The following is an 8,819-nucleotide window of genomic DNA, read 5'->3' on the forward strand; positions in this document are numbered from 1 at the left end:
GATTTGGCCAGTCTGGGCCTCCCAGGTGGCACTAGTGGCTCAAAAATCCGCCTGCCAGAGTGGGAGACATGAGATTCGAGTTCGATTCCTGGGTTGGAAAGATCCCCTGAAGGAGGGCATGGCAACTCACTCCAGTATTCTTGCCTGGAGACTCCCATGGACAGAAGAGACTGGTGGGCTATGGTCCATAGGGTTGCAAAGAGTCAGACCGAAGCTATTTAGCATGCATGCAGTCTGGAAACATCCATAAGACTGGCAGTCGGCAACAATATTCAATGCTCATACAGGCTGTGAGCAGTCTGTGTATGGGATTGCTTTGTTTGAAGGCTGGGGTGATTTATCTGATCTGGCCCACAAGAGGACTGCCCCTTTTCCTTAAATAAGCAGCTTCTGGAAGGTGCAGATCCAGCTGCAAAGGCTCTTTTCTCCAAAGGACTTTGAAAGTTTTATTCTTTCTGCAGGCACACATTTGCATTTGAGTGGATGTGGTAAACCCTTGTAGGGGCCAGAAAGGTCAGGAATGCCTTGGGCTCTATTCAGTGAATACTGTGAATTGGAGTGTGATTTCTCCCCTAGAGTAGATTTCCCATTTTGGGATCATCCTTAGTTTTAGCATATTTGTGTCTTAAAATATATTGTCATCCATCATTGATACATTTTACATTTATTATTATTCAAATCTTAGACAATCAATGTATTTGTTTAATGAAAAAATCATAGTGTGCCTGAGGAATACCCTGAAGACAGAGGAGAGAATGGGAATCAGGCTTAGCTCTGCTTCAGATGGCAGCATGCTTCTTACAGAAAAGTTCCATACTGAGGGATTTTATGGGAGAGTTTGGCAAACTGGAGGCAGTTACCCCATGCTCTTTAGTGTAGCCTTAGGATTACAAGACTGGAGTTGAGTAGGAGAAGGCCATGGCTTGGCTAGCATCAGGCCTCCTGTACATGTTATGATGGTAGTCTGGCACAGTGGGACTTTGCAAACTCTCGCCCATTTTCCTCAAAGACCTGTTCTTGGTGCTCCCTGTGCCCAATACTCATAGTGAGGTAGCTGATGACAAAAATTTTTCCAGTGGTCATGTCTTGCCCCCTTCTTTTGAGGAAAGCTCCTCCTCTCCCCTTAGCCCCGGTCATGTAGTCTAAAAGAGGACTGTCATCATTTTACATGTCCCTGGTTCCCAGACCACAGTGATGGATCCAGACATGCCCTCTGAGTTCTCCCTTGTGAATTCTTAAATGGCAGCTGCCCTCTCTGATGACAGAACTGTTACAGAAAGGGGGACCCCTTCCAGGGCCCGAAACTGGGCTCTTGTCTAACACTCGGAAATGAATTGTTCGAGGAGACACATCTGCTGACAAAGCAAGAGATCTTATTGGGAAAGGGCACCTGGGTGGAGAGCAGTAGGGTAAGGGAACCCAGGGGAACAGCTCTGCCATATGGCTTGCAATCTCGGGTTTTACGGTGATGGGATTAGTTTCCAAGTTCTTTAACTAATCCTTCTGACTCAGAGCCCTTCCTGGTGGTGCAAGCCTTGTTCAGCCAAGATGGGTGCCAGAGAGAAGGATGCTGGGAGGTGGTTGGACATGTGGTGTCTCCTTTTGACCTTTCCCGAACTCTTCTGGTTTGTGGAGGCTTATTAGTTCCGTGTTCCTTAGCAGGACCTCCTGTCATAAAACAATTCATGCAAATGGTTACTATGATGCCTGGCTAGGGTGGGCAGTTTCAATCAGTGTGCTTCCCCTAACACAGCTGCGGTTCCGTGTTCACAGCTGGTGACCGAGACTGTCTGCAGACAGAGGACGAGGAGCATTTGGGGTTGGGAAAACCCAGGTGACAAGCAATCTGTTCTCCTCTAAGATATTCAGCACTGACCTTGTCCTGCTAAGAGCCTGGGAGGCAAGCTCTCTTTGATTCTTTGAGCTACCCTGGAGTCCTGCCAACACATTTCCTATTTGCTTAAGCTAGTTTCACTGGCCAATTTACAAAGTTTTAGGGTAGGGAATGGGACACAGAATTATAACAATGTCCTAAAATCACACCATAGAAACATTAGTCCATTTTGTTTGAGTGAAGTCACCATTGTCCTTTAGTATCTAAGAATTAACCTCTGCTAAGTTGCTTCAGTCGTGTCTGACTCTGTGCGACCCCAGAGACGGCAGTCCACCAGGCTCCCCTGTCCCTGAGATTCTCCAGGCATGAACACTGGAGTGGGTTGCCATTTCCTTCTCCAACACATGAAAGTGAAAAGTGAAAAGTGAAAGTGAAGTCGCTCAGTCGTGTCCGACTCTTAGCTACCCCATGGACTGCAGCCTACCAGGCTCCTCCGTCCATGGGATTTTCCAGGCAAGAGTACTGGAGTGGGGTGCCATTGCCTTCTCTGAAGAATTAACCTCAAGTCCTGCCAAATTTTAGACAGGGGCTGACCCTGAGGGTATAGATCATTTGAACACTTGGAGTGATCTTGTGATGAGAAATCACTTTTCATTGCCCTAACAATCGCCAGCTAAAGAGGGACAAATGGGTGAAAAGCGTCTGAGGTCTGTCTCCACAGAAATAGTCTGTGAGTCTGGCTTTTTTGCTAGGAGGGAGACTTCATTCGCTTGGTTCTCCTTCAAGTGGCCCCAGCTCATTGGTCCATCTTTATCGTCCACCACAAGGACAATCTGACAAATGAAACTTCACTGAACTTGGTTTCTGCTTTTTTGCCTCTGTCGTCAGACTAAGTGCCCCTCCTCTCCTCAGTTTTCCACCTACTGAAATCTTGCATGTACTTTAAGACTTATTGAAGATGCCATCTCCCCTTGAAGCATACCTTTATTGACCCCAGCTAAAATTAACCCTTGCCTCTTTAACTATTAATACAATAGAGATTTTATAGTTCCCTTAGCATTTATGCATTACTTCTTCCAAAACTTATTGGTAAACTCATCTTATTTTCATGCATTAGGTCAAGAGCTTGGCTTATATAATTTCTAAATTTTCTTGTAGCAATTCTCTATTTTGTAACATCTGTAATTTTGTAACTAATATCAACTGTTCACAAACTTAGGGTGCACATCTTTTTGTTTTTAGAACGGCTATTTCACTACCTCTTATCCTGGGTTTTTTCCCTAGATTTATTAAGATATAATTGATATATAATATTGTATAAGTTTAAGGTGCAGAATATGTTGATTTGATACACTTATATGTTGAAAAAAACATAGTAGTGTTAACTGACACCTCCATCACCTCACATAATTACTGTGTTTTTTTGGGGGGGGTGAGAAAATTTAAGATTTACTCTTTTACCAAACTTCAAGTATATAGCAGAGTGTTATTAGCTATAAGCGCCATGTTATATATTAGATCCCTATTGTCAAGAGTTTAGTATGTCTTTCTTCCTTGAGATTTCCCTAATTCTGAACTGTTCAATAGACCTTTCTGCCATGATGCTTCTCACATGTGATTATTGAACACTTGAAATGTAGCTTGTGCAAATGAAGACCTGAACTTTTCATTCCATTTAATGTGGAAGTGAGTGAATGAAAGTCACTCAGATGTGTCTGACTCTTTGTAACTCCATGTACTGTAGCCTGCCAGGCTCCTCTGTCCATAGAGTTTTCCAGGTCAGAATACTGGAGCGGGTAGCTGTTCCCTTCTCCAGGGGATCTTCCCAACCTAGGGATTGAACCCAAGTATCCTGCAATGCAGGCAGATTCTTTACAGTCTGAGCCACCAGAGAGCCATTCTACAAGTGAACTCAGTGTTCCTTCATGGTAAAAGCATTTGGCTTGGTTTAGACTGGATCATTTTAGAAAGTTCATTGATAGCAACATTTCCTCTCACTATATCTGGAGGCCTGAAGTAGATGGATTTTTTTTTTTTGACTTTTCATTTAATTGCAAACTTAATTTGGTCTATATGTAAAGATTTACAGTTTCTCCAGATATGAGGAGTATCAATAATAGAGGAGATACTGGGCAGTGTGCTGCTTCTCATCAAATATTCAGTGTGTGATATAAAGATTTATCTTGTAAATATCACTGAGTATAACCTTGTAAATTCAGAGATACATCATCTACGGTTCAGCTTTGAATATAGAGCAAATGAAGGAAGAATGGATTTTTTAAATGAAAAGATCAAAAAGGATAATTAATATTTCATAATCTTAATTAACTTTTCCATTGCACATTGGTTTTTAATGTTATTTGGGGTGTAAGGTGTGATTATTGCTTTCATAGCCAAATCAGATAATCTGGTCACAAACTTGAATGTCAAAAGGTAATGTGAACATCTTGTTTGGCTTGAGAAATTAGCCATTAAGTTCTTCAATTAGCTCTGTGCTTATTCTGGGGAAATTGCATTACGCAAGTGAATAAGATTGTAAGCTTTTAGAATAGGAAGCAAGTTATCAAGCATGATAGGTTGGAGCCCACTGGTAAGAGATATATGAATTGCTGTTAGGAGAGAAAGAGGGACCCTGCACCAAGGTGCATGGATGCTCCCCAGTGTATTAGCATGGATAATAGAATTTAACAGACCACCTAGCACAGTTGATTGGTAGGTGCTTCTGTGCTGGTAGGCACCTGATCCTTGAAGCCAGCCAGGATTGGACTGGATTCTTGACCCCAGCAGACTCATCTGCCTATCCGGTAGAGGTACACCAACCAGAGCTAGAGGGAAGTGTCCAGGACCATCCAAACTTTGATCATAACTCATTTTTCCCTTGGCCTCATCTTCCCATCCTGAACCATTTGGTTCAAGACTCTGATTTCTGAGCGCCCCCACCTAATCTCTCAATTTCAGTTCTTTTACCTCCCTTGTTCTAGTGGCTCTGCTTCAGCTGGAAACTCCCTGTTTCATTCTGTATTCTGGTGACTTAATCTCCAGCTGGGTCAGCTCCTGACCAACTTGGGTTGAGGTAGGATTTAGGGTAAAAAAGGGAAGAAGGAATTCAGATAATTTACTCCTGGGAGGTGAGTAGAACTTCAGGTTCTACACTTGCTGCAAAGCATACTAGGATCAAAAAGGCAAAATGAGAACCAACGTGGGAATCATGGAGAGGTGGCCAAGAGTAAGAGATTCACGTCTAACTTACAGGCAGGAATTGCATTTTGTATAAATTGGAGTATGAGAGATGGTGCTATAATTACACACAGCCCCAAATCATTGTTTTAACAAAATGAAAGTTGATATCTCATACAAGGTATTCAGTGTGGTATAGTGTGATGATCTGTCCCACTCAGTTACTCAGGGACCCAAGCTAACCAAGTTTCTGCTGTTTTATTCTCTGCATCATTTGTGTCATGTAGACTTTATGCCCCACAGCAGGAGAAATAAGACTGGAGAATCTGACATGGGCTTTTCACTTCCACAGTGCAACAGTGATATATGTCACTTCCGGACACGTTTTATCAGTTAGAACTAGTCAGATGGCCCTGTAGCTCTAAGGAGGTCAGGAAATGTACAAGAGAAAGTAATATTTGGTGAGAATTCTGTTTCTATCACAATATACATGAATAAAAACCTCATCAGAAGGAGTAGGGCAGGGGTGCTATGGCTGAAGTTTGAGGAGGGAATTGCTGGAACCCACTCAAAAGAGAGGTAGAGGAGGGTAACAAAAGAGCCTGGTCTGTCTGGAAGGAGCTCCATGGAGCCCTCGACTAGCTGGGTTCTCACTCTGACCACTAGGATGGCCTGCGGCAGGCACTAATGTGCACAAACAGTCTCACGGGTCACTTTCAAAGGTCTTTGTTTCACATTATTATGAAGGGATTTTACCAAGTAACTCCTGAATGTATAGAATGTGCATGCCTTTTAAAGACATGCAGATACTTGTAAAACGTTTAGAACTAGTCAGGCATCATTTCAGGAGGAAATGTGCTGTCTTTTGGGTGTCACTTGGAAGGAAAGTTACCTAAACCTTGGAGTCATATATTTCATGTGTAGAGCAGAGCTCATTTTTGATAAGTTGTTGCTATCATTTATTACAATAAGTAGTATACATGCTTGACCTCACCTAATCATCTCCAAAAGCCTAGAAGAGTATTATTAGCAACCCCACTTTACAGACAAGACTACTGACTTTCAGATAGGTTTAGTTATATGGCTAGTAAGTGACAGTGTTGGGATTCAAATCTAGGTCTCATCTGAATCCAGTGTCTCATATTTGATTGCTAGAATTAAGTAGATTAAACATGCCTATCATTAACTAGTAGCTCAACAATGTTGATTTTCTTCCTCTTCTTTTCCTTCTTCCCTCTTATCCTGGGATTCCAGCCAAATAACTCATCACTTATTGGGGATTCCTTTGGGGATCTCTCTCTCGAGAAGAGCCAGGAAACCACTTACATGATGATTTCTGCAATTGAGCAGGTGATGAGAGGGAGAGCAGGTGGAGAGGCATGCTCTTGTCAGCCCCTCTTCTCCCCCTCTTTCACAGTTGGTCTGGGAGAGGTAAGACCAGAAAGAGTTCTGTGCCCATTTACCATCTCAAAAACAAGAATAAGAGTGGCAGCCTTCACCCCTCCTTGTCCCCTTTCTCAATATTTCTGTCTTTTGTGCTATTTCAGTTATTTGTTTACAGCTGGAGAAAATGATTCACTTGGTGACACAAAACTTTTCTCTGTTAAGCACAGAAAACTCTACCAATTGCCAGCTCTTAAACATGAGGTCATTTTAACCTTTAATCTTAAAAATATGTAGCTCTATCAACCAGATTCCATGTTCCTCTTATCCTGAGATCCAGATGCCCTAGGGAAGTGGGGTTAAAGGTGAAGGGTTGTAGGTGGGAGGATGTGGTTCTACATCTTGAAAACAAGATTCTTCCGTTTTTTTGTTTTGTTTTTGTTTTCTTTTTTTAATTTAGAGGAGAACAGGGGATGCCTGTTTATGGCACCCAGCATGGAGCCTGGGGCTATTTCTTTTATCTCATTCTATAAATAAACTGGATGGCTGCCAGGGAAAATGTAATCTGGGACATGATTCTTAGTTTCTACTAGAGTGAACTGCTCTAAAAATTCTGGCTGCCACTTGGTACAAGTTTCAGGGTCTTTAAAGAGTATTTTGAGTGCTCATGCATGGGAAACGATGCTCTCCCTTCTTCATCTAGTTTCCATTTAAAAAGAAAATCATCAGACTCAGAATGACTTAGAGTTTCTCTGTAATCAAATGCTAATAGTTTTAATACACACTTGCTTATTGCTCACTATGAGTTGGGTGAGAGGCTATTCTCTTGCTAATTTTGAGAATAATGGTGTTTCACTACCACTAGTCCAGGAAAGCCAAATTTGTTCTTGGTTGAAAATTTAAATGCTGCTCTCCTTACTTAACTCGGTCTTCCCTTGTGGCTCAGCTGGTAAAGAATCCGCCTGCAATGCTGGAGACCTGGAAGATTCCCTGGAGAAGGGAACAGCTAGCTACCCACTCCAGTATTCTGGCCCAGAGAATCCCATGGACTGTTTAGTCCATGGGGTCGCAAAGAGTCGGACATGACTGAGCCACTTTCTCTTTCACTTTACTTAACTCAGTAAGTTACATGTAACCTTAAGAAATAAATGCCTGAGAGTAAGAAATCAAGCAATTTGTTAGAATTTTGGCCCCAAAGCTGGGTTTGAAGCCTCACATCTTATTTGTTGCTGTGATTTGCTATTGAAAGTTCGAACATCGTAAATCAGGATGACAAGACTTTGAGCATGGGTTACTAAGTCATCAAAGGGAGGACATAGAGCATCTCCCAGGCTGCTCAAGAAAGAAGAAAGTCATTCCTCTCCATCTGCTTTGCATATGATAGGGTGGAGCATTGGAGAGAGTATGCACCTGTTTGGGGAACCCGGGAACCCGAAACCATCTTTCCCTCCCTCTGAACAATGGTGCTTCTGTCAAAACCATTCACTTGGCAGTTGCCTTTGTCACATTCTGTTCATATTGTGAGTTAGATGTTCATGTGTAAGAGCCTAAGACCTCAACTTGATGGGAAGTTCTGCAAGGCACAAAGCTGAGCTTTCTACTCCTTCATGTCCTTGTATCTTCCAGCTTTGAACTTTGCATATAATGATGCATAATGCACCATTCATTAGTATGAATTATGTATTATTGTTATGAATTATTCTTATGATCCTCATTATGACTCATTATTCATACTTGATGAAAATTCAAAGTTAAAAGTACACATGATGCTCTCTTTCTCATGCATTCGTGTAGAACTTATCTTGACTCAAGGCCCAGAGGTCTTGTATAGGGATCTTTCTTTATAGAAGGTTTATACTCAGGATACAATTTATTTAATTCAATAAATATTTACATGAAGGGTTATAAGTTATAAGAAAGAAATAAGATAATATCAAAGTACTCAATGTGCTTATGTCTACCCCATGAATGATGGATAGATTTCACCTTAAATGTCTAGTTCATTAACTGATGAAGGCTGCTTGGATCGCTGACAAGGATTATAAAGTCTGCTTTAGATTCAGGAGGAAATAATACCGTGATTAATTAGCAATATCTACCATTTTATTTAGGAGTAGAGAATGGGCTTCCCTGGTGGCTCAGACGGTAAAGAAACTGCCTGCAATGCAAGAGAACATGAATTTGATCCCTGGGTTGGGACAATCCCCTGGAGAAGAGAATGACTAGCCACTCCAATATTCTGGCCTGGAGAATTCCTTGGACAGAGGAGCCTGGCAGGCTATGGTCCAAGGGGTCACAAAGAGTCAGACAGGACTGAGTGACTTTCTCTTTCAGAAAATGGTGGCACAGATGCCACACATTCATAATCCCCAACTTGCAGAATGAATTGAAGTCCAGATAGTAAAAGAAGCATGTATTTAGTAGA

This window comes from Bos javanicus, chromosome 11 (assembly GCF_032452875.1).
Source record: "Bos javanicus breed banteng chromosome 11, ARS-OSU_banteng_1.0, whole genome shotgun sequence".
NCBI classification, from domain to species: domain Eukaryota; kingdom Metazoa; phylum Chordata; class Mammalia; order Artiodactyla; family Bovidae; genus Bos; species Bos javanicus.